Source organism: Hermetia illucens, chromosome 4 (genome assembly GCF_905115235.1).
Source record: "Hermetia illucens chromosome 4, iHerIll2.2.curated.20191125, whole genome shotgun sequence".
In the NCBI taxonomy this organism is placed as follows: domain Eukaryota; kingdom Metazoa; phylum Arthropoda; class Insecta; order Diptera; family Stratiomyidae; genus Hermetia; species Hermetia illucens.
The window spans coordinates 171,158,305-171,182,575 of NC_051852.1; the positions used below are offsets into that span (position 1 = coordinate 171,158,305).

At 42.3% G+C, this 24,271-nt stretch overlaps 2 protein-coding genes across 9 annotated transcripts in view; one reads left to right on the forward strand and one right to left on the reverse strand.

Moving 5' to 3' along the window:
• Window positions 1-24,271, reverse strand: part of LOC119654498 (myotubularin-related protein DDB_G0290005) — a 213,727-nt gene that overhangs the window by 61,926 nt on the left and 127,530 nt on the right. The gene's annotated exons all lie outside the window — the stretch shown is intronic.
• The window catches only part of LOC119654501 (lipase member H-A), a 60,436-nt gene that overhangs the window by 20,834 nt on the left and 15,331 nt on the right, over window positions 1-24,271 (forward strand). The window lies entirely within an intron of this gene.

Sequence of the window (24,271 nt, forward strand, 5' to 3'; positions counted from 1 at the left end):
CAGATGAGTTCGTGTGGCACACGGTCAAACGCTATTTCCAGATCCAGAAATGTAATGTAAAGAGGACGGTGCTTTTCACGGTGTTTCTCCATAAGTAACCACGCAACGTGTATTGTGTCAGTAGCTCCGCAGTTCTTGACAAATTCGGCTTGATTCACGGTTATTTCAACAATTTCGTGCATACGTCACGAATGCGTGCAAATATCTTTACGGTATGGTAAAGTAATCGGATCGTACGGTAATTTGATCATTCTGCTGGACTACCTTTCTTTTTCCATATTGAAACTGTGATACCTTCTTGCCAGTCAGATGGCGTTTAACCTTCCTCAATAATATGATCAACGAATTTGTTGACATCAGTTGCGCTGACGAAAGTCCTGGGGGTTTAACGTGAGTACCTGCCGTGAAGGCTTAATCCCACGGTCCTCTTCGGACACGGATTGATTTTGGGACCACAATCAGAGCCCCGCCATGCAAGCACAGCGGTCCTGGTTTATACTGAGTGCATGCTCAGCATTCATACCAGTGGATGCGAGGCCTATCTAACGCCTCTGCTGCAACTAAGGGGTACAGAACCCGAGTTGTACAGCGCAACTCCACGCTTGAACTCCGAGGAGCTCTGCCCGCGATGTAAGCATAACCACAACCACCATGAACTCCCACTAGGGAGCCAACCGCAAATAACCGGGCCGAGAGCACATCCTCCAGGATTTCTCCTGGAGCATATGCTCTCAGAGGGCCATCCCGGTTCCCATGGTACCAGATAACCTCAGGTGAGGCTTCGTGGCAGAGCCACTTCAGATGAGTTCCTTGCAGACTCGGGTCTGATCGCCCTCCTCGAGTACGTGGGGACAGTTGCGCTGACGGGTGGAATAGCTCCAAATGTCGGCAATGATTGTAGAAGTGGTGGATGAACAAATCCTTCCGTTGAAATCTGCTCGAAATATTCTCGCTATCTATCCTATCCGGTAAGCAAAGTACCATTCTTGTCATTAACGTAACGGAACTGTTCGATATACTGTGTGCGTTGGTGTCGGCTTTTGGCAAGTCAATGCAAATTTCTCTCGCCCTCGGATGGCGAGTCCAGTTTAACGTAAAGATCTTTGTGATGGATCGCTCGGTTGGCATTCTTATAGATTTGTCAATTGGCCAGCGTCTTATCGTCGAGGAAATTATGGCAGAGACGTCTCTTTTCATGGAGTTTCATTTCAACATCGTCATTCCAAAGCGAAGTATCTCGGTTGATGAACTGCTTACCTGGTTTGGTGACCATGAGGGTTTTGTTTCTTGTAGAGCGCTGATATCAATGCGCCTTTTCTGAAGTGTACTTCCGCGTTCCTCGGTCTTTCCAGTGAGCTTGCCAATATTTATTGTGCAGACACGTATTTGTTTTGCTCAAACTAACTTAATTACGTCCTGGCGTTGTCCATGCTTTTTGCAAATTGGTACTGGAAGTAATTACCGGTGTTGAAGACTACTCTAGCTTAAGGATCGAAGAGGCGGTTTTGGGATTGTAGGGATAGGCGAAGTTATATAAACAGATAAGTACGAAGAAGATTGTCTTGAAGGTTCTGAATATGCCTGGCCTGGGGCTTAAAGCGATTGGGGTGTGTTTGGCATTTGGCGAAGAAATCAATGGCGTGATGGATGAAGTCAGCGACGATGCGGGGAGTTTGACAGGAATCATATAGGATTTGGTTGGAGATATATCTGGAATGGTTTTCTGGAGCGCTGGTTGAGGATCTTCCGTTCTTTCAGATGGAGCCTTTTTAGGACGGGGAACTATAATAGAAGATGAAGTCAAAAATGAGGAGAAGTCTTATAAGCTATTCATAACAGAACAGCTTAACTTTTTGGAGCGGTTTGGGCGCTGTATTTTCGGGCGAGATACAGCAATTTTCAGGAATCATTTGCACGGTTCAGTGCCCTTCGAAATATGGGATACGTGAGAAAGATGAGATTTTATGGTAAATAGATGACTTGATTCACATTGGAAGTAGACATGTCATGGACTTTGAGGGAAAAGACGACATTGTCCCTCTTTATTTGCGGCGTGATCCTTATGTTGCCTCAAAATGCAACTGTTTCAGACACTTGGGGTTTAAGGGATAATTTTCAACGGGTAAGGTATCTATAATCCTCGTTCAAATAGGAATTCAGACGGACTTCGCCGAATGATGGAGGATCAGGTCAGCGTGTATTGTAGGATTTTTATGGGATTAGGGTCAAAAGTCGGTTTAGGAATGTCAGCGGTGAACAGGGGAAACAAGGAAGCTGAAAGGACTGAACCTTGGAGAGTGCCTGCTGGACATATGTATGGGAATGAAAGGTGTTGTTGGATGTTGATTTGTGCCATCTACAAAACTAAGTAGCTAACAGAGGTGGATGAAAAGTGAGAAATGGAAAGTGAAAATTTCAGAAAGCTTTAAAGTGAGCTCGTATTTTCATACGCAGTCGAAAGGTTATCTAGGGTCTAGGAGGCAGGAAAATGTCTGTTTTAAAAACAAGAAGCGCTTGCTCAACCGAGTTGTTAGGTCGGTTGGCGAACTAGAAGCCGAGAAGTGTGCAATTGGAGTCACCCTGCTCATAATGGACTTAATAATCCGCTAGAAGGTTTTGGAGGAGAAAGGAAAGATGGAGATAGGCCTGTAGCTATGGGGATTAAGAGGGTTTTCAGATTTTTTGTGGGGATGGGAGTTATATTAGCAATCTTCCAATCAATGGGGAAATTGTTGTTGAAGAGACAGTGGTTAATAATTGAAGAAAGGAAAGTGGAAATCGTTTTTGGGACTTTGAATGGGATTTTGTCATGACCTACAGATTTCTTCCTTTTAAACGACACGCTCGACGCCGTGACGATGTTCGGTGTGACAAAATGGATGGGTGAGGTGTTCTCCCTGTGAACCGGGTGATTGAGGAGCTATGTGAACAGGGTTTATGTGGTTTGGGTGTGAAGTCTGCAAAATAAATTTGTTGAGCTCGCTTTCGAAAACGTGACCGCGGATGTGAAATGTGCAATGTTGTGCTTACAGGAAGTGTTTTACTACGATGTTAACCTTTTGGTAGGGAGATGGTTTGGGTCGGATTGGGGTTTGTTTTATATTTCTTCCTAGGTAATGATAAGTTTTTCTGATTTCCCTGAACGTAGCAGGGTTCAATTTGATGTTGGCGAGGCGTTTGTGCAGGCAGGAGGTTTGCACTAGTATTTCGAAATAGTCTCCGCTGAAGGTTTTTTATTTTTAATTTATTATTGTCGAGGATAACTAATAAGGATTCTAGTGTATATTAGGATAGGGATTAACAGTAATGGTACTGCTATTGATGAAGTGATCAATAGTAATAATAACCTCCATAGAAGGTCGGAAGGGCTGGCCATTCTGCATCAAACTAAGACTTGTACTTGATATTGAGGTCTCTATATGTTATCCGGTACCAGGCTTTACCTTACACTCTTAGTTGGAGGACACAAAAGGCGGGACAGTAGATGACAACAACGACCTGCATTGTGGTGAGAAAATTCATAGTTTCTGCGCCAAGATTTAGATTTGTCGGTTTGATAGTATAAGGCCTACAAATAAGTTCTGTCGGTTTTTTTGTTAAATTTGAAGCTTTATTGTGAAAAATTGGTTATAAATTCATTGTTCAAAGTATTGCCCATCGCTAGCCACAACTTTCTTCCATCTTTCAGGCAATTTATAGATACCATCGCGCCAAAAATTGGCCGGTTTGGCCGCTATTCACTCATCGAGCCATTTTTTGAGTTCGTCGTAATTGGAGAAGTGCTGGTAAGCCAGGCCATGCTGGATCGACCGGAACAAATAGTAATCAGAAGGAGCAATGTCTGGAGAGTACGGCGGGTGGGGTAGAACTTCCCATTTCGACGTTTCTAGATATGTTTTAACGGGCTGTGCAACATGTGGACGAGCATTGTCATGTTGCAAAATAACTTTATCATGCCTTTGCTGATATTGCGGCCGTTTTTTCTTGAATTCGCGGCTCAAACGCATCATTTGACGTCGGTAGAGTTTTCCCGTGACCCTTTCGTTCGGTTTTAGCAGCTCATAGTATACCACACCAAGCTGGGCCCACCATATACACAGTATGATCTTCCCACCATGAATATTCGCTTTGGTCGTCGATGATGAGGCATGGCCGGGGTATCCCCACGTTGCCCGACGCTTGGGATTATCGTAATGGATCCACTTTTCATCGCCAGCAACTATTCGATGCAGAAAACCCTTCTTTTCTTGTCGTTGGAGCAGTTGTTCGCACGTGAAAAAAACGGCGTTCGACGTCTCTTGGCTTCAGTTCATACGGAACCCAATTTCCGAACTTTTGGATCATTCCCATTGCTTTTAAACGGTGGGAAATGGCTTGCTGAGTGACTCCAAGTATTTTTCCAAGTTCTTCTTGCGTTTGCGATGGATCTTGGTCAAGCAATGCCTCTAATTCTTCATCTTCAAAAATTGTTGGCCGTCCGGCGCGCTCTTCGTCTCCCAAGTCAAAATTGTAACTTTTAAACCGTCCAAACCACCTCTGACACGTTCGCTCAGATAGAGCATGGTTACCATAAACTTCCACCAAAATGCGATGACTTTCGGTTGCTTTTTTCTTCATATTGAAATAATAAAGTAGAACTCCACGCAAAAACACATTATTTGGTACAAAATTAGCCATTTTCGTTGATGAAAAAAGTGTTGTTGTTTACACTTCAATTGAATAATTTATACTGAAGTTTGTGCCTATTGACAGTAGCTTTCCGATGAATGTTTGGAAATGTGGATCAATTGAATGAAAAACAAGCTACGCCATCTATTGTGAAAACCGACAGAACTTATTTGTAGGCCTTATATTATAAAAAAAATCGAATCGTTGCCTTGTCTTTACCTCACCCGGCGCCAGTAGGGCTCCTGTTGATGTTTTCTGGTTCCCTAAATTGAAATCTATGCTCAGAGGACGTCGTTTTGACATCGTTTTGAGGGCATAAGGCAAGGAACGAAAATATAATTACGAAGCACCTTTTTTCAAAGGGCTAACCATAGCGCCAACGCTTGAATAGACTTACTGCACTATCCCCTTTAAATACTTACAAAGAACTAGTGACCGGGGCCGATATTTCAAGGGATGGATTCGAGATCACCAAACTGGTGCACGTTCAGCTGTACCGCCTTAACCTTCCATTATCATGAATAATAGTTTATAAGGTTGCTTTTTCGTCTTTAACCTTCTTATAAATTTATAACAGAAACGAAATTATTTAAATGGGTAAAGCGAGCGCTTACCCTTGCTAATGGCTATGCCTGCAACAGCTTCCGGTACTAACTTTCAAAAGTTATTTCATAAGCCATAAGTAGTTCATAGAACATGAGCATCATATTACAAAAAAGGCATTGTGAGATGAATCTAGGGGGCCAGACATTTATGAATAATTTGTATATAAGTAGTTATTAGTAGTTCACGGCCCGGTTGTAACCTATCGATCTCTATTTATTTTCAAAACCTCCAAATATAAAACATGCCAAGGATACTCTTAAAATCCAGATAACTAAACACTAAGCAATTTCCTTTTGGGCAACTCATCTATTTATCTTTGTAATTTTAATAGTGAGATATTTTGTACTCAGTCAATTCTTCTTTAAGTTTTGATGAATTTATTAGAAATGATTTTCTTGTTCATCACTTGGTTATGTTAGTTAATTTTAACCAGATGCACATAATTGCAGTTTGGCCAGCGAGCTTCAATGATTGAAATAACCGCATTCTTCATGATGCTTAGCCAGCCGTGAATATCCTTGGCGGTTCTATTTATCTGAAACCTTCTGTTTATATCTATAAATTGGAGTTCGGTTACACAATCGAGAGGCTGCGAATAATGCGAAATTTTGCACAAAACATATGGAACGCTGAACCATGGCGCCTGGTGTCACAAAGTAAAAGTCAACTAGCAAATTCAGATAAAAAATGAGGAAGAAAAAACTATAAATCTGCATATGCGTACATATGATCTGAATAATTATATAATGAAAACCAGCGAAAAGTGAAAATAGCTGCAGATACATAGCTTGGGAATGAGAGTATGGGTCCTCGCTCTGTGATCATCAAAAGACTGCCAAAAATGTGATCATAACATAGACAATACCGGTTCGTTGGTTGGTTGGTTACTTTCAGCTGCTGCCAAATCTAGTTCAACCTTCTTCTTTTGGTAATTCGCACTTGTCGTTGGTAAATAGAGCGTTGAATTTATGACTATGCTGAGCTTATGTGGATTATTGTAGATTTAGATCATTTACATAATTTGGAGGAAAATTCAACAGTGGAGGGCTTTGTTAATCCAATTGATTACAATCAACTTGTCAAAGGAAATTCAAAATTAACAATGTCAATTTTGAATGAACAATTGAACAGTGAAACAAATGAAGACAAAACGGACAACTATACCATCTGAATTCAGAATTCTACAATGTGACTTGCCAGAATGCAAATCGTAATCGCTTTCGCGGACCTCCTAGAATGACAAGAACGTCATGTCTTACAGGGTCAAAGCAGAAGTTGTCACCTTTCTTATGTCTTCCTAGAAAGGCTCACTAAAAATCCCTTGAACATACCTTCTGTTCAAAATTGAACCGGACTGTGCAAATAAAACGACAACAATTAATTATTCTTCAATATTTATTTTATCCCCTTCAAAGTAATCACCATCGGAATTAATACACATTTTCCAACGTCTTTTCCAATCTTCAAAACACTTTTTGTATGCTGATTTTGTAATGGCCTTTAGCTCCCTCTGCGAATTTTCTTTTATAACTTCAACTGTCTCAAAATGTTTTCCACGAAGCGCCAATTTAAGTTTGGGAAATAGGAAAAAGTCGCAAGGAGCCATATCGGGCGAGTATGGTGCTTGTGGGACGACATTGACGTTATTTTTTTTCAAATAGTCACATACAAGCGCTGATGTGTGGGCCGGTGCATTGTCGTGATGCAGAAACCACGAATTGTCCTTCTATAATTCTGGCCTCTTTCGGCGAATATTTTCCCGTAAACGCTTCAGAACACTCAAATAATATTGTGCATTTACTGATTGACCTTCGGGAAGAAACTCCGAGTGCAAGACACCCTGACTATCGAAAAAAACAGTTAACATCACTTTAACCTTCGACCGACTTTGGCGTGGTCTCTTGGGTTTCGGCTCATCTGGATAGCGCCACTCCGAAGATTGTTGAGTAGTTTCAACATCATACTCGTACACCCAAGTCTTGTCACCAGTAATGATGTGCTGAATGTCCCTATCATCCATAGAAAGCATCTCTTCAGCCACAGTTTTCCGACGTTGTTTTTGAAGAGAATCCAGCAATTTTGGCACAAGCCGCGCGGTAACCCAACGCATCCCCAAAATATCATGTAAAATGCTGTACGCCGATCCAATCGATATGCCAAGTTCACTAGCTATTTCCCTTACGGTCACTCGACGATTTTCGGATACAATTTTCTTTACTTTTTCGATGTTTTCGTCATTTACCGATGTCGCTGGACGGGAAGCATGGGCCAAGTTCTCAATTGATGTACGGCCCTCTCTAAACGATTTATACCAGCTAAATACCTGCGTACGCGATAGAGCAGATCCACCATAGGTATTTTGCAGCATTTTTAATGCGTCTGGACAAGACATTCCGTTTATAAAACAATTTTTTAAACACTCTTTGTTCAAGTTTTTTGTCCATAATGAAATTCACAAAAATATTTCGCCGCCTACTTTTTGCTAAGCGATTACAAAGAAATGACGTTGCAGATCACACTAAAAATTGACAACTAAAATCATTGCAGTCTTAGATCTCTTCATAAAAAAAAATTTAAACAATACGTCAACAACGGTTAATTTAAATGATACAGTCCGGTTCAATTTTGAACAGAAGGTATATACCAGGTGTGGCAAAAGTAATCATTCTCTTGTAAAACGCTATCATTTTTGCAAATGGCGCCGTCAATTCGGTTTTGACATTTGTGAACTAAATAAACGCAGAATGCAAATCGCCATAAATCGGTTTATTCCGCAAGAACGCGAAATAATTCCTTCCATTTTTTGTGCAACAATTAGATGAATACTGCGGCGTTTAGCCACTTGCCTTGAAGAGACTGGGACAACACGAAATGTTCCCAAGGCTGGCGGTCCCGGAGCAGCTGTTCTGCTGAGATGTGTTCTGCACGATGTCCAAGAGGAGCCCGGCTCATCGACCAGACGGCGTACTACACAATATTTGTATTGCAGAATTTTGGTGGAAGATTTGAAGATGTCCCTTTACAAAGTGCGGGCAGTGCATCAGGTATTAGGTGTTGACCGCTCAAAGTTACTGCGGGGTGGGCCATTTTATGTTGAGAATGTCGCGGGCCAAACGACCACGGTGGAGAGCGCGCGCTACAGAGCCATGATTACTGAATTGTTTCTTCCTCAATTGGGTGAATTGGGACTGGAGAACATGTTGTTCCAAAAGGACGGTACAAGGGCGCACACTGCTCGAATCACAAGAAAATGCCATAAAACAGGCCCGTATGGTCATTAACTCTGGCAGCGAACACTTGGCCGCTATCATTTTCTCGACTTGATGGAATAAATTCTGATGGATTAAATAAACAGATTTCTCAATAATAATCATAATCGTTGGCGCAACAATCCATATTGGATCAGGGCCTTGAAGTGTGTTAGAGCACTTCATTCAAAACCGTAACGGTACACTACAGAACACTATAGGAGGCAATGTGGTCAGCATTATGCTCGCCCGAGATTATTACCCTAATTTGACTCAAGTACACAACTGAGTCGACTGGTATCCGACACGATACAAATCCCACTGCCGCCAGCGAGATTTGAACTGCGACCTTCCGTACGACAGCCTTGTGCTCTAACCACTCAACTATTCGGACATCCGGATTTCTCAAGCAGAACCAAAAAAAAAAAAAATTACAACAAAAGAACATCGGGTTGTTACTTTTGCCCAACCTTGTAAATCTCCGAGTCAACTACTAAACTACTTCTGCGTCAACATATGCACATAGTACACATACGTAAAAAGGACCAGGTTTGCGCTTTCACTCGATTTAATCCATCTTCGCAGACTAGCCCACAAGAAAACCCTGTATGTCATCCGCACTTGGAAGAGTAGATTTATTTAGATAGTTATGGGTCTACAATGTGGGCATTGTACAGTAGAACACATCACATAGGAACATCTCCATAATAAATAGCCGGAAGATGCCGAGCAAGGGAGGGAAGCTACAAGGCGGCGTCTCATTCACATCCGAGACAGAAGATACATCCGTCAAGTGTAAAACCAAATTTTATTCAAATCAATGTTGACAAACAGATAGACCATGCCACCATACATGCAAAAGGGGGGTGTGAAATTTTTGTTCACCGAGTATAGTCCCCCACTCGAAAATGAAATGAAACGTCTCTTTTAGAAAGCGATATTAGTTTTGACATTGATTGCAAAGGGGAGATTGCGGGGGTCCGAAAAGGGTCGGTTACTTCAAGACCTTCCTACCCAACCTAAATATCTGATAAAATGCGGTGGTCCATACACATGGTATCTAAGCCTAAAAAAACTCTCCATACCGATACCTGTTTAAATAAAGTTAAAAATACTACATTACCATACTTAACATAAGCGTATTTTCTGGAAATTGACTGGGATCTCTCCTTAACTTTATCCTAGACTTATCAACTTCAACTTATAGGCTACACTATAGACCATAATACTGCCAAGTTTGGTGGAAATCGCACTATTACTAGCAAAGTTATAATAAATCAAATTTGTCGCTTTTTGGCAAATTTCCTAAATTCTAAAACTTTGAATGTCAATATAATACTAAAGTGGATAGCTGGTAAACTAAATGCATAAACATTACGACCTTGGTACAAATGTCCACTCAAATACCTGAAGCGCATAGCTTCCAGTTTCCACGCTTGTTTTTCAGTTGGTGCACCCTTAGTTGACATACATGTGTTGCTAACAAAATTCCGTATGCTAATGCATTGAAAATGTTTTCAAAAGTCTTTGGGGAGTCTGCTGTGTGGAAAACTCTGGTATACGACGTGTATAAAGACCTTAAAAGTGGCCGTGCAGTGGTGGAGGATTCACCTCGTTTCGGACGACGAAATGCTAGAAAAGTGAGAAAAATGGTGCTCGAAAATCGTCACACCAGTCCAAGAGAGACTTCTACTGAACTTGGCATTGCATATGGAACCATAGACAGTGTGGTGGAAATTTTCCGTGTGAGGCCTATCGCATTCCGGCTCTTCCCAAGGGGCCTGAATTTCGGGTGAAAACTACATCGAAGGACGGTTGCTGACATAATTTTTGAAATGAAACCCGACCTTCATGAAACGTATCATTACTGGCATGAGACACACGTCTACGAAATAGACATGAAGACGAATCAACAATCGTTCGAGTGGCACTTAAAAGATGAGCCGAAAAGCAAAATGCGACGAGAGAACTAGAGGCCATCCTTTTGGTAGCGTAGCAATGGGCTGGACAAACTTGTTAGCATTGATGAAGGGAACAAGTGGTTCCCGAAATATCGGTTTTTGCAAGAATAAATATCTACACCAACGAAAAAGAAACAACAAGTTTTTTATTATTTCAAGGGTACATGCCACGTAGTTGGTAAAATGTCGAAAAGGACTTCCCCCTCCGGAATCCGATTCAGGCAGCCTTCCTGCCTAATTGACTCTATTCCTATCCAACCCAAAATGTCCCTGTTGGCCAGCTAATCTTATATTTCACCTTTACATCATCTTAAGAACGATAATTTCAGCACCATCACACTTATCTTTAAAGAGCAAATAGGACTGCCCATCTAACAGCTCGCGAACATCTGGTGATCGTGCCTGTGTGTGAATTGAATGAATTGAAATATGAAAAGACATAGCCTTTCAACACTCAGATCGTCGGTGTATATTATACTGGAAGCTGCCGTTTAACGGAATATCTCAGATTTGTTTATGTAAGATTTCCTTCGGTGGAATCCAGGTGAAATACATCAAGACATAAAATTCGATATCTGATGCGTCAGGATACTCACGTAGGGAACATTCACTGCATTCCATTTCCTCATTATAGGGCGGGAACGTATCATCTTGCAGAATTCCTATTCTGAATATATGCCCAGCTAGTGATTTATGGCCAGTTAGAATAAATTTGGCGGTATATTTGCTTGTTTCAATCAGGAAAAGTTTGGTGTGTCGAACAACATTTAGGCTCTGCCACCTGCGTTTTTGGTAAGCTATTTGCAATTTTTGACAGAAGGATTAGCTAATGTTACTGACTCTTCAATTTCTGGTCCACGTCTCGTTAAGAGAAAAATTAAAACCCCTTTCACTAAGGCATCTGAGGCTACATTCCCCTGTACACCTCAATGACCAGACCCACATTAGTTCCACTGTATTGAATCTAGAAGTCAAGTCAAGATAGTATCTACATTTTTGAACGATTTTTACGGTGATCAAAGTACTGTTGAACGTCCTCAGTGCATTTTGACAATCACTACAGATTGCGATGCTCCTGCCATTTAACCACTCGTAAATTACCCAGGTTGCTGTCCTTAGGATCGCATGAACTCCCGCTTGAAAGACCGCGGCTCAAATCTCACTGGTGGCAGCGAGTGTCCAACTCGGTTTTCTAATTGATGGAAACTATAGTCTACAATCTTCTTGGTAAGTTCTCGATGGTCGATGTACCATCGAGCTTTATAGTTTTCCTGTTGAAAGAACTATCAGGTTCGTTTCCTCATGTCCCGCTCGTTTAGTGATTGTTGCAATGAAAGTTTGGTTATTTAGTTTCAGTTTAAGGGCGGCTCTTCTTGCTCCAAAAATTCGGTAGCCAATAATAAATCATATTTCATCACAGAATCTAATATGGATTTTTTTGGAAAATATCCCTTCAAATATACAACACCTTTGTTTCTCAAACTCCGCTGCAAATCTTTCCAAAAATCTTTCTTCTCTGGTTTTTTCTTTTTCTTCTAAAATTCTGAATTTTTAGTTGTTGTACCCTTATGCTAATTCCTTGGTTTTCACTAATTTCTAGATGGATGGACGGATGACCATACTGCATCATATTGTAATCTACTGGCTTATTGCATGTTCTATGAAAATTCATCTATATGAAAAGTTCCCTCCTAGTCATGAGGCTAAGAAGATAATTATTAGGAACTACTGATTAAGCCTTTCCTCAGGATATGTTATTCCTTAGGTGGGATTTTCCACTGCAGTCCAATTTATTGAGCCTTTATTATAGATCCCAATCGTGACCGAATATTTTTTTAGGTAGGGCACTAACCGAATATTTGACCTTCCAATATCCATATTATCAGCTTACTTAGTTTAAAGGATTCCTCTCTTTTGATCCACCGTCCATTCTATATTATTAATATGCTATGCCTATAGCCTGCTGATTCCTTCCATTGATGACCTATTCGGCGGGTTCTACGATTTTACAGATTCCAAGTGCAGGCTTTGGCCCAAAAATTCTCCCAATTTATTCGCTCTCTCCTCCTTTTCCTCTATGGCGCGACAGGCCAAATCGGCCCTTGGCCTCCTGGATAAACTTCCTCCAGCTATCTCAATCCTTCGATCGCGTCCTCCAATTGGAAAATTTCAACAGCTTTTTATTGGCCTCGTCCATTGAGTTTTCCCACCGTTTGCAAGTCTTTTCCACTGGGCGGCGTCCTTAATGTGTGCGTTTGAATACCCTGCTAGGTATTCACTTGTTGTCTATCCGTTCTACGTGACCGGCCCACTGCAGTTTTCGTAGTTTTACCACTACCGATGCTGCTGGGTTGTCATAGAGCTGGTATAATTCATGTTTGTATCTAATTCACCAGTCAGCTCCACCTTTAACCGGTCCAAGTATTCGACGTAAAACCTTACGTTTGAATGTGTCGATGGACTTCTCTAATGCCTGCGTTAGAGAACACACTTCACAGCCGTGCAGTAGCACAGATCGTGTTATAATCTTCACTCGCTCTCTCATTGCCATCAAAATGAGGTTTTGTTGTCATTCCCATACCCTTTTAGATCACTTTTGGTTTGATGCGATGGTTTTCTATTCTACCTGATTGCCAGAGAGAATATGAGTTTTAGCACGTTTGGGCTTCCTCCGTAGATTCTGCCTGAAAGACTTTATTGCAGACAACTCTGTCTGAAAAATAGTAGTATATTGATTGTGTGACCTCATACCTCAGTGTTCACTCCATATATTTTGACCCCAATCCAACTTTATGTAGTTAGACAGATCTACGTGGCACAGTATATTGTTTCTTAGATGGTTATCATTCCAATAATTGGAATTGGAATTTTAGTGAAGAAAATTCCAGGGTTCAATTTATGATTAAGTTGGTGGCTACAGTATGGCCGTATGCCACAGACACGCACATGCCCTTCGACTGAAGTATGTATGCTCCAATTCTTGTCTGTCACTTCACCAAAAGGTCCACTGGAGGCAACTGAAAGAACATCTCCAGGGCACGAGTTGGTGTATCTTCATGGCAGCTGTCATTCAGAGGCAGGCGAGTTTTTGGAGCGAAAGCAATTTTTTGAAAGCTTCCCACTGCTAATTTTATCAGCATACTCTTAAGTAGGATAACCCACTATGTTTAATAAGGCCGGCTATCTGACTACTGCAACTAATAGTATATATGATAGGTCTCTGCCTGTGTGCAGACCCTGTATATGACAGCATAAAGAGTCCCACCACGCAGATATGCTTGCTTCAACTAGCCTGGTTTTAATCAACGATTGTGCATGTACCACCTGGCGGTGGACACCATTGACTCAAAGGAAGTATTATCCAAAGCGTATGTTTATTCCATTCGGACTACGATAGCTGCCTCTTTCAATTCAATCATCGATTCCAGTTTATATACTGTTGTGTCATGCGACTGCCTCGACTGATGGTCTCAATATAGGCAGAAGGATGACTTCATTTATTTGTCAACCAGTTTTTGATCCTGCATTTTTCAGAACTATTTCATTCAACTTAATCTCGCTCCTTATTCTTATTTTAGAAAAATGAGGGTCGAAAATCACAACCGATAACAGTTACGATGATGAAATCCGCGCACGGTTGTTGTCAGCCAACAGAGCCTATTTCAGCTTACAAAGACTGTTCCACTCGAAACGTCTCACCATAGGGTCAAAGCTCTTACTGTACAAGACTATGATCTTGCCAGTCCTCATATATTCCTCGGAGACTTGGGTTCTTAGCAAGAAAAATTTCGAACTCTTGGCCGCGTTCGAGAGAAGAATCCTCCGAAGAATTTTTGGCCCCCTACATGAGGATGGACGATTTCGTAGCCTACACAATGACGAAATCTATGAGCGATACCATGACCGTCAGGTTATGGATAAAATCCGGCTCAATAGGTTACGGTGAGCGGGTCACTTAATTCGTATGGATGAGGAGGATCCCACCCGGAAAGTCTATAAGGGCAATATCTATGGTAGAAAAAGAAGACGAGGCAGACCCTGCCTAAGATGGAGCGATGGCGTAGGTCAGGACGCCAGACAGCTTTTAGGGATATCGAATTGGTGGACCTCGGCGCAAAACCGGGATGTCTGGAGTTCCTTATTAAGGCAGGCCTAGACCAGATACCGGTTGTTGCGCCGTTGATGATGATGATGATGAGTTCCTCGAAGGATATCTAGGGTTTTCTTTCCAGTTGTTTTTATGTGCTGCAACGGGTTCCTTCAAAGTACGTATGGTATCTCAATAAGTGTTACTGCCTGGTTTGCGATTATCTTTCTTACTTGTTCTTCAAGCACAAGTCGTGGTCACCCTAATTCCCATCACTATATCCTGGTTAAAGCCTCAAATATCAATGAAAGATAGATTTCAAACAAGTCGGGAACCTTGAAGCTGAGCGCTTCAGGTATGAAAAGTTTTGTTTGCTTCTTCTGTGGGTATATTTGAGTGTAGAACTATCCCATTTATATGTAGCCCGTTATGTATATGCATTTAGCATGTCAGATTTAGTACTCCGGCTTGTAAATTTGCATGGTAAAGACAACTTTGAGCTACTGTAACTCTGTTACTAATAGTATGATTTTGACCAAACTTGGGGATAATATGCTTCATATTACATACATTTTATAGTACTACCAACTTTTATAACTCTAGGATAAACTCAAGGGGGGTTTGACTCAATTTTCCCAAAAACGTGGTAACATACTATTATTAACTTAATTTGCACAGATATCGATATGGAGAGTATTTTGAGGTCTGGGAACCATATGATTTTTATCAGATTTTTCCGGTCAGGTAGTTTCTGAGAATGGGCCCGTTAAAGAAATCATCACTTTTCACCCCTCCCACTCCCCCGCCTTTCTAACAAACCTAAAAACTAAGACCGACTTCAAAAATCGAGACCTCTCATTTGATACCCCGCATGACTATATTCGATGAAAAAAAATTGTACACCCCCCTTTTACATGTATAGGGACCCCCCTAAATCTTTAAAGATGAGACGAGCTCTCATCGCTTATGGGCTGTGCAGACGGACCTTTGCCTCGATATGGGGACGTGGTAATGTGGATATACGTTGCCATCATTAGGCCGATGTTCGTATATGCATCCGTAGTGTGGTGGGGTTAAGGTGAGACAAAAAGGTTTTCACCGTAAACTGTGTGTCTGGGTATCACTGGTGCCATGAGCACGACATCCGGCGCAGCTCTGAATGCACTACTCAATTTGCAGCCCCTGGATATATTTATTCAAAGCACTGCAATGAGAGCAGCTCATAGACTAATTCGATTAAATCTATGAGGAAACAACGGATGTGGGGGCACAGAGCATTGAAAGAGTAACTGGGAGGACTGAATCCAGATCTTACAATGCCTTCCAATGTTGTGTCCCCATACATTTGTTTGGTAGAAGATATGAAGTTTACCCTGAAGCGTAGAGAGGACTGGGAAGACCCAGAGGAATGCGTGGCGGGATATACGCAAGTCTTCTACACCGATGGCTCAAAAACAGAAGAGGGCTCTGGAGCCGGAGTCTACCTCTCGAATAAAAAACGAGAAGTGGGATTTTTCTTTGGGACAATATGCAACGGTTTTTCAAGCCGAAGTTTATGCGATCCTAAGGGTGGCAAACTCAGTGATTGACGAGCGGTGGAAGCGCAGGCGCATCGCAATCTGCAGTGATGGCCAAGCTGCATTGAGGGCATTGAACAGTCCTTTGATCACCTCGAAAATCGTTCAGGAATGCAGAAACCGTTTGAATTCTATGTCTAGATTCAATATGGTGGAACTACTCTGGGTACCTGGTCACTGTAGCGTAGAGGGAAGTGAAATCTCGGACGCTTTAGCGAAATAGGGGTCAATCTCCCCTATGCCGGGACCGGAGCCAGCAATTGGGGTATCAGTAGCATTGGCTAAATCTGTTTTCAAAAACTGGGAATAAGTTTCCCATAATGACAGGTGGCATAGCTTAAATGCTGCTCGACACACCAAACTTTTCCTGCCAGAACCGAACATACGTATCGCAAAGTTTATCCTGTCGAAAAGCAGGAGGACTTGCACGTGTATTGTGGGCATTCTGACAGGCCATAATTCACTAGCTGGGCATATGTTCAGAATAGGAATTACGCAAGATGATACATGTCCCTCCTGTAATGAGGAAGCGGAATCCACGGAGCATTTCCTATGTGAATGCCCCGCCTATGGACGCATCAGGCATCAGATCTTTGGTGCCGATGTTCTCCAATTGCGACGGGTAGCATCACATCCACTAATGAATATCCTGCGATACGTTAAGGAATCCGGAATATTTCGTTAGACGGGGGTGGCGAGTACAATGGGCCAACACGACCTGAGTGCTCAGAAGCTGTAGCTTCTCCCCCACCATACACACACACACACACACCCTAAATCCCACCTTCTCACCAAATTTCGTGTCAATCGGTATAGCTGTTTCTGAGAAAAGTACGTGTGACAGACAGACAGACAGACATTGAACCGATTTTAAAAATAAAGAATGTGATATTTGACAAGTAATTCGATTTTATTTTATTTTAGGCGATTAGGTTCGCAATTAACTCTTTGATACTCTCATCAAGAAAAGAGGAGGTCCTCAGTTACAAAAATTTTGTTTGAGAATCGAGGGATTCCCAAGTCCACTTAATGGAGGACCGAACTAGTTGGAGAGCAACATACTTTCTTAGTTGTGGTCTACGGAACCCTCATCCTTGGGCAAGCACCCAAGATGCAAAACATATGATTTGTTTGCCCAACAATGAGGGTTCCGTGAAAGTATGTTTCTTTCCAATTGGTCCAGCCCGCCATTAAGTTGATGGCGGACTTAGGAATCCTCCGATTCTCAAACAAAATTTTAGTTTAGCCTCGGCTGGCTTAGGCCTGAATTTTACAAGGCGTAGAGGTGAGGCAGCGTCTGATGAGTTGCCTCTGGCCTGAACAAAACCGTAAGTCATATCCTCAGTTACACTTTGATAAAAACTATCTTTACACTTGGCCAGAAATATCAATCGGCTCCACATTAGGAAGAAGTGACATAATGTTGAAATCGAAAGTATAAACAATAAAACTACACAAACTGGTTGGCTTCCATATTCCCAGGTGTAATATCAAAGGCCTCATTAGAAATTTCATTGGCGTACAGGTGGTTGACCAAAGGCGGTTCTTTCAGTTCTTACTGTAAGTAAACTAAGCTGCCTCGGCAACATGTGAAAATGATTGTGATCACTCATGTTCTATAATAATCATCCGCCGCATTTCTACATCAAGTCGTGTTGACATTGATATTGAGATTCTGCGAACAACAAAAACAAAGTTATCAAGTTCACGACGCATTACAAAGACTTTGTTAATTACATGGAGATGTCGGACATGGGATATGAGTCTCTGAGGAAAAGTTAATGATATGAAATGTGGAATGACTTCATTAATGTCTCCATGTTTTACTTGATCCGAGGTACAATCAACATATTCTGATTATTAATTATGCATTGGTGATAAATCCTTTCATTGAAATCAGTTTTCAGTTCAGGGCCCCATAAGATAATTCATTCAGAATTTTTTTTCGAAAGGTATGAGTATCTGTTTGCATTAATGAATGAACATGAATGCACTTTGGACTGATATGTAGGTATGCAGGAAACAATTAGCAGAAATAAAGTTAAAAGTGCTTTCAAACGCCGATAACGAAGCGTTCTCACTGAAAATTCAAGTCTTTATAGTCTTCCCTTATCATAAGCTCCATTATAGAATTATAGCATTGTTATCTTTGATAGTCAAGTTTAAAATTAGATTTACGGTAAATAAGGTAATTAACTTTGCATAAATCTAATTTTTGGTTTTCCAAACGATATCAGGAATTTGTAAAAGTGCGTCAAATTCAGTCACGTAGGCGAGGTCTTATCAGCTCTCAAGAATATTTGGAACATTTTCGGTCTCCTACTAAGACTATTATGATAAACGCTCGAATAACTATGTAGATATATCTGTCCCATTAATTGTACGAGTACTCACCGGAACAAGCGCCAACATATCTATGTCCATATGTAACGCATAATGTGTACACATCAGGACAGTTTTATTATTGTTAATGTTTTGCTTCGTGTTGTAAGAATATTAAAAAACTCAGTTTTGCCTGTGCTCTGAAAGCATTTTTGTCCCGAGGTAGACATTTATTGAAAAAATACATGAAACAATTTAAAAATTTAGTAGAGTTAATGTGTATGAAATTATTAATGTATGTACATGCATAGTACCAATTCATCAATTAGGAAGTGAATTTTGTGGTTAAAAGATTTATCAAATTGTAATGACATTTTTTACTTATCTTTGCAATTGCTATTTTTTTTTATTCTTACAATGAAAGTGCTTTTTGTAATAACCACATCTTTGATTTGTTCTCAGGCTATTGAGCTGATAAACGGAAAAGCAGTTTGATCAATAAAATGAGGCAACTATATCTGAAAAAGATAGGAACGGGAAACTGATCGTTTTGAGAGTGAATAATCTTGGCGATAACTAGAAGTGGGGGATATTATACGCAATATCTTGGATCTATCATTAAATCTGTCTCAACAAGATGCATTTTGTTACTTAGGCATATTATATACCTCATACAAGAACCATGGGCTTATTGGGGAAGATTTGGGATTTAAACTTCCGACGTGCTCACTTTTTGTATACCAATAGAAGTGGTAGACCCCGATCCTGCATGGGGGTTTCAAAAGACCTCCAGCTATCTTGGTTAACGTCCTATGTGATGGCGACACCACGACAAACAGGTTGACCATAAAAAGCCAACAGGAACATAAGGAGATTATAAGGCGCTCTACTTATTTCCTTTATGACGTAGACGCAGTTTCCAGTGGAATATTCATAAGAGCTATCCAATATGCCAAAAGTGGAGGCATGAGAATTGTAACAAGATGTGATGGTAACGTTCAGCATATATGCTGGGGAAGTTCCAACATCAACCCGAGGATCGAGACTACTGAAATATCTGGTACAAACCGAATTGCAGATTCTCAATTTGGGTAATGAATCCATTTCCTTCAACGTGGTCAGGCAAGAGATCATCGACATCACGATGTCATCCCGCGCGACTTTACGGCTCTTGCCGGAGAGTGGAGAGTATCAAACGATGTCATGCTCTCGGATCACAGGCGCATTGATTTCGGAATTCACGTAAGACAGATTGGGCGATGTACAAAACAGCACTGAGCCACGCGAGTTACGATCCCTGGAAGACACATCAAATACATTGCTGGAATCGAGAAAACAACCCGAATGACTACAGTTAGCATGAGAGAAGCTTTTAAAAAGAGCTGTCCACTCAGGATACCAAAGGAAGGTAAACCACCATGGTGGAACTCAGATTTCGGGAAGAGAACGACAAGGATGCTCCTCAGCCCATGCTCTAAATTCTGATTCGGCCGCTGGCTGGATTCGGTACAAAGAAGCTGAAAAGGCTCTAAAGAGAAGAGCATAATGTCGGCCAAACGATCATCATGGATATCCTTTTGCGAAGAAACCAACTCTCTTGAGGCAAACTCAAAGTTAAAGCGAATCCTTGTCAAAAAACGTAGCCAGCAGTTGGGTTATCTATGTTTACAAAGCGAGATATACACAGAAAATGATGAAGAAACGAACTCTTGGCCGCGTTCGAGAGAAGAATCCTCCGAAGAATGTTTGGCCCTCTACATGAGGATGGACGATTCCGTAGACTACATAACGACGAAATGTATGAGCGATACCATCATCGTCAGGTAGTGGATAAAATCCGGCTCAATAGGTTACGGTGGGTGGGTCACTTTATCCGTATGTATGACGATGATCAATCTGTAGGAGGCATGCTTTCCGACTCAGTGGAAAGTTTGCACTTGGTGCCTACGGCGAAGTTAGCCAGAAAGGAAAGTACGGAAACTTTCAAATTGGGAGAAACTGGAAATCCGACTACGGCTGAATTCTTCCTGTCAGAACCTTCTCCTTCATCCTTACCAAGAAGAGCGGAAGAACGGGAAGCTGGTGACGTGGACGCTACTGGTTTAACGCCGGTGTGTGGAAATGGATCCAAGCGGTGCGGACACCGTGAACCTGGAAAGGCCCGAAGCCGACGAAGAGACCGAAGAGAGCACTGCGAAGGAAGATGAAGCACCTTGGGAATGAGGACATGGACGTGGCTGTACCACTAGGCGCGGTTACGCCCAGAGAAATCGGACACAAGGAAGCGGAATCTCCGGCGGAAGGTGGGGATAAACTGGAAACCCCAGTAAGATCCACACTGGACGCACCAGACTCTTCTGTCCGCGGTAATGCGCGCAAGAAGCGTAAGACCAACACATCTGCTGTGGACAACGCTTTATTGTGCTCCGCACCAGGGCTTATATCCACGCGTCTCGCGGGGATTAGGACCGGTGTGCCCCCGTATGGGGGCTCGTACTGGGGAAGGGACTACAGAGTGAATCCTACCTGCTAGTAACTTCTCTTACACCTTCCAAGGAACAGGCGGAAGGAAGGGAAGCCAGAGATGTGAACGGAACTGACTTGATGCTAGTTCGAGTGACCGAATCTATGTAACCTGGACACCGCAAACCAATTAAGGTGCTAAGTGGAGAACAGACAAATGCTCTGCGGGATGAGATGAGATCTTTCGTGGATGAGAACATGGGAATTGCGGTACTTCCAAGTACGGCTTTTCTCAGAGAAATCAATCACGAGGGGATCGAGTCTCTGGCGGTATGGTGTGGGGGAAACCCCGTCATACGCGGACTGCCGCATACGCTTCTAACTGTTTTCCATAAGACAATAGACTAATTTTATGTCGAAAAACATAAAGATTGATCAAATCAACCTGCAGCATGCCAAAGCTCCCTCCTACTTGTTGGCAGCGAGAATGACAAAGCTGCAGAATTTCCCCTATATCTTTCTGGTGCAAGAACCGTGGGTTCGATTTAACAGAATCTGTGGCATTGGATCAGTAAAGGGGGCTAGGATCTTCTACGATGAAAGACCCATAAGACCGAGAGCTTGCGTCCTGATGTCAAGACGGTTAGAGGCAACTATGCTGAGACAATATTGTTCCCAGGACTTAGCTACGGTCATCATACAATACCAAATAAATGGCGAGAGGAAAAACATCATAGTTGCCTCCGCTTATTTACGCTATGATTCTTTGTATCCTCCACCGACGCAAGAACTTAGGGATCTGGTGGCGTATGCAGAGTCAAGTGGTCTCGAACTCTTAATAGGTTGCGCCTGCCTCGCATTCGCATCGCATTCTGCAGTGACAGTCAAGCTGCACTGAGGGCATTGAGCAGTCCTTTGATCACCTCGAAAATCGTTCAGGAATGCAGAAACCGTTTGAACTCTATGTCTAGATTCAATACGGTGGAACTACTCTGGGTACCTGGTCACTGTGGCATAGAGGGAAATGAAATCTCGGACGCTTTAGCGAAAGAGGGGTCAATCTCCCCTATGCCGGGACCGGAGCCAGCAATTGGAGTATCAGTAGCATTGGCTAAATCTGTTTTCAAAAACTGGGAACAAGTTTCCCATAACGACAGGTGGCAGAGCTTAAATGTTGCTCGACACACCAAACTTTTCCTGCCAGAACCGAACATACGTACCGCAAAGTTTATCCTGTCGAAAAGCAGGAGGACTTGCAGGTGTATTGTGGGCATTCTGGCAGGCCATAATTCACTAGCTGGGCATATGTTCAGAATAGGAATTAACGAAGATGATACGTGTTCCTCCTGTAATGAGCAAGCGGAATCCACGGAGCATTTCCTATGTGAATGCCCCGCCTATGGACGCAACAGGCATCAGATCTTTGGTGCCGATGTCCTCCAATTGCGACGGGTAGCATCACATCCACTAACGGAAATCCTGCGATACGTTAACGAATCCGGAATATTCCGTTAGACGGGGGGGGGGGGGAGGGGGCGAGTACAATGGGCCAACACGGCCTGAGTGCTCAGAAGCTGTAGTTTCTCCCCCACCATACATACACACACACACATGAAGATGATCCAGCCCGGAAAGTCTATAAGGACAATATCTATGGTGGAAAAAAAAGAGACGCAGAACCTACCTGAAATGAAGCGATGGCGTAGGTCAGGACGCCAGACATCTTTTAGGGATATCAAATTGGTGGACCTCGGCGCAAAACCGGGATGTCTGTATTTCCTTATTAAGGCAGACCTTGACCGGATACCGATTGTTGCGCCGTTGGTGATGATTCAAAATCTCACCTCGGAGCCGACAGATGCATACAGCACTCAACCGGAAGAGTGAACTCTGGCAAGCAAAGTAGTTTCACTGGAATCGGTGAAATGGGCATTTAACTTGTTCCACAGATACAATTCTGCGAGTCCGAATGGCATTATTCCTGCTTTAGTAATAAAGGGAATGATTGCCCTGGGTCTACACATTCGGAATATATACCGTGCTTGCCTAGCACACGTTTATATTCCAACCAGATGCCATGGTGTGAAGGTAATATTTAATCCCAAACCAGAGAAACCCACTTACACAAAGGCAAAAACTTCCGAACGATCAATCTAACTTCCTTTCTCCTAAAGCAACTGGAAAGACTTGTAGATCGGTTCATAAGGGCTACATAGATCCCTAGGTGGCCGCTTCACTAGAGGCAACACGCCTACCAGAAAGGCAAATCCATGGAAAAAACATTCCATGAATTAACTGATAAAAACTGAGAAGGCGATGTTCTATAAAGAATACGTCTTAAGCACAGTCAAGGACATCGGACATGCTAGCCTAAGCGCATAGTGGGGACGATCCAGTGGCCGGTGATATACTGACGCCAGTTAAAGCGCCGGATAGCAGAAGTAAGCCCGGGGATGCACCTGATGGCTGCAGATTGGAGTTGGCACATCGGATATGCTCTAATCACCACAATAAAAAATGAAATCGAAATGCAACCCAGCGAACTAAATATTATTTTACAAAGTTCAAGTTTCCGTAGCTTCGGATTTTCTTTTCGTACAACTTTCAATAATGAAGCATCTACTTTCTCTTCTGTGTAGTGTCCTTTGGCCCAGTTATTAACAGCACCGGATTGTCCGGATACGGAATTATCTGGCAAAACAAAGTGTGACCGCCTGGTCCACTACGTACTGAGTCCATAGTGATGGATTCTAAATCAACCAATACGGCATGTAGCACGTATTCACAGCCGGATGCATGTCCCCCATAGATTCTTTCCCAGAACTTTGGCTCCAATCTGTTTTTCGCATTCATCGCGGGGATATAAAAAACTTCACATCTTTTGATTTATTTTCACAAAATTACAAATTTAAACACGACTCATGCAATTTCCCTCACCAGGCTCACTTATTAAATGACGGGTCAGCTCATCTGCTGTCCATCCATCAGACCGTCTCGTTCCTGCCAATTCCATTCCCGGCCATGGCCTTAAACTTAAAAGTCCAGCAGTATACATGGTTGCTGAAGTGTGCGGCAGGTCATTCCCCTCAGCCAAAAGCAATCGGCTGCCTGCACCCAATAATATGTAATACGAGCAATTTATCAAAAACAGAATTTGAAGAGGTTTAAGTGAAATTGGCTATGAATTTTAAGGGAAAGGGACCAGTGGTTGAATGGTTTAAAAAATAAGAAAGAATGGGATCGTCGTGGTGAAAAAAGAAGGAGCTAGGGCTTAATCAGCAATGGTCTGATTGAAATGATGTGCCGATACCCGGTGGTACTCGTGAAGTGTTTTAGCTA